Raw genomic sequence first — 3,430 nt, 5'->3', positions numbered from 1 at the left:
AACAAAGTTCACATCAAATTGCAACACTCTAAGCAACGCCGGTGCTACGTTCGAACCGTCGAGGATCGAAACCGTAGGGGTAACAATGTACCTCAATTAATTCATGTGGAAAATAGTGATAAACAAGTTCTTACTCAAAGATTTTTACACGTCGACCCGAGTTTTAGGTACGTAACTAAGGAAGATGTACAAACTACGATTACGGATGCTATCTCTAGTTTATGTTCAAAAGATGTAAAGCGTAATGATGCTATTGTTGTTCGAGTTATGGAACATTGTTGTAATGCTCGTTTTCGTCGTGATCATCTCTACATGTGTGTTGAACTCGTTTCACTTGATGTTTATATATGTAATGAAACCATTGCTGATAATTTCTGAATATAATTATCCGATCAAATTTGAAAACGGGCTATTAATCGATTGATTAACGAGACTAGAGTTTGAATTAGTATGAAAGATTTTTTTTTTTTTTTTTAGAGAGCCACAAGGGCAGGTGATGGGAATCGATCTCATGATGATGAGAATCGATCCCAGAATCACTAGGAATCAGGAGGGGAGCTCTAACCACTTGAACTATCCCTCACTCAAAAGATTGTACTCCGTAACATACATTGATTTTATTTATTTATTTATTTATTATTATTTTTTTTACAAAAATAAACATATATTGATTGTTTTATGAGTAGTCTATCTTGAAATTGTAGTGTAATTTAATTTTTAAGCTTTTTTTTTTTAGTAAAGAGATTGAACCAATAAAGGATTTGATTTAATTCTTATAAAGTATAGCAAACTTAAACGGTACAAATCAAGTGAATTATCGATTAGGGTTTTATTTATAAAAACTGCAAATATATATAGAAAAACCCTAATTAACAAGCTTTGATTTTTAAAGGTTTGCCTTAGTAAGTAATCAATCTATGGGATGAATCATGAATGAGAATGAAAGGAGATTAGATTAGAGTGTTGATGCAATATAGTTAACCTTGATCTAATTTGATATAACCTTTCAAAATCACATGTATTTATTATTATGAATTATAAACTATTGTTGTAATGTATTATTATTACATATATTAAACTATATAAGCTAGCCATTGATCAAAGTAAAATTAACATAAGAGACAGAGACAATAACATGGAAATAAAACACAAATTAAAGTACCTATTTTCTAAAGATTTTAGAAGATTTCCATCAACGCGCTAAATTAAAGCTCCATCGATCATTCAAATAAATCAAGTGAATCCAAGAGTTCCCCCAAACACTTCAATTAGGGCAAGTTTTCTACTACCTATAGCTCGATCCCTTACCCTTAAGAAGTGTTTGGAGGGAACTCTAGGATACAAGTGATAATAGACATTTACGAACTCCATTTACTGATGAACCCTAGATTAATAATTTGTTATAGAAGCAAGAGCCGCCAATTCAATTATTTATAGCAACATTTTAAGATGGTAAAATTTAATTTGTTGTAAAAGAGAAAATCATATACACTAAGCTAAGTAAAAAGGTCAGATATGTGAACCTAGCCATCATAATAGGGTAGGTTAATTTGGGATACAACAAAGAATAACATGACAGTAATTTGGAATAAGGGTTCACTTGCTAATAAGTGGCTCTTATACATGCCACATTTTATCATCTTAACTTTATGTATAAATCCTCTTCATCTTTTTCAAACTTTACTTTGCTCAATGTAGAGTGAAAAAGACCTTAGCTTGCATTTACCCTAATTCGTCGAAAGCTTAATAATTAGATAGTACTTCGTACATTATATTACATCATCTCCTTAATTGGCCTCCAGTGAATAGTAAATAAATTTTGGATTTTTTTTACCTAAGCTTAATGCAATCTTACATTAATTAAAAGTGTATGTTCACGTTTAGAAGTTGATCTACAAGCTAGCTCAACATAACAAGGCTAATCATATCAAAACCCTTGCACACTGATACAACATACCAACACAAACTTTACTAGCTAACTCCTACAAACATAACGCGTAACATTAAAAGCCAATTCTCTTCTTGATGACTCTTGAAAGTCTTGATCATTGAAAACACATTTTACTCAACAATGTTAGAATTTTAGTGTGTCAAATTATGCAAAACATATGCATTATTATTCCATTATTCCTACAAATTGGGTTGTTGCCTACGCAATAGACAAAGGATGACCAGATGAGCCCTTGAAAAGCTGAGGAATTGAAGTTGGGAGGCAAAGAAAGAAACAAACTTGAGACAATTTTTTTTTTTTTTTTATTTAGGGTTTACAGTGTATTTGCTTTGATCCCATGTCAGGAATGTATTTTCCTTAGTTGTATTTCTGTGTGTAGAGTGTTTTATGTACAACCTAGAACAAGGCCTAGACATTTGGCCCAGTAAACAACTAAATACAACATAATAGGCTCAACAGACTCGGTACCCTCTTTAAAGGGTTCTCGATTCTCTCCTTACATAGGATTAAAGAAAATTAAACTTGGTGATGACATGCTATGAACCCTCAAAGTTTGGTGACATTATTTTTGAAAGGAATGGTGTCCTTCGAACAAGTGTATTATTCCGTTAGCGGGTTCAGAATTATTAGAAAGCTAATATATTCAGTAAGGTCAAGTGATCGGAATGCCTGGGTGGAGGCCGCTTCCGATCAGTAATATTAATGGATAATTAATGTTACAGCTTAATCTTGACTGAACCCTTCGGGTCACACCCAAGCATTCAACAAACCGAATCGACGAATTAATTCGGAAGGAATTAATGAGTCAACCGAGTAATATTTATTTAGACGTCGGAAATTCGAGCTTAGAGCGTCAAAACCGAGCGTCGGAAGTCGAGTCGAAAAATAGTGAAAGACGAGACGAGAAATAGTAATAAATCAACAAAAGACCAAAATACCCCTAGCATCGGAATGCCCTAGCAAACCGAGTGCTAAGGGCGTATGGCCTAGCATGGTGGCTAGCATGCGCACCAAGCCGAGCCTAGGCTGGCTGGTGCGTGCTAGCGCACCCATGCTAGCATCGCAAGGCTAGGCGCTGCCTAGTGCGTGCTAGCATGCTAGGCTTGTGCGCGCAATGGCTAGCAAGCCATGCCGCAACAAGCTGCTGGAGCTAGCACGCTAGGCGCGCCAGCCCGCAACAGCTAGCAGCAGCATGGCTAGGCCATTGCTTGCTGCCTAGCAGTGCTGGCCGAGGCACAAGGCCAGCAGCAGCAGCCCGCATGCTTGCTGGGCCTGCTGTGCGTGGCTGCCGAGGACAAGCACCACATGGCAGCCCACCTTGGCTGCCTTGGTGCCCAAGGGTGGGTGCCATGTGGCTTGTGGTCCATGTGTGTGTGTTGAGTGTGTTGGCCGGCTATGGGAGAGGGAGTGGGGAGCAAGTTTGGTCCCCCCCTTCTCCAAATGATCCTCACCTAACCACTCACATGAGCTTGCCACTTG

This window comes from Chenopodium album, chromosome 1 (assembly GCF_948465745.1).
Source record: "Chenopodium album chromosome 1, dcCheAlbu1.1, whole genome shotgun sequence".
Classification (NCBI taxonomy): domain Eukaryota; kingdom Viridiplantae; phylum Streptophyta; class Magnoliopsida; order Caryophyllales; family Amaranthaceae; genus Chenopodium; species Chenopodium album.
This window is presented reverse-complemented; position numbering follows the sequence as displayed.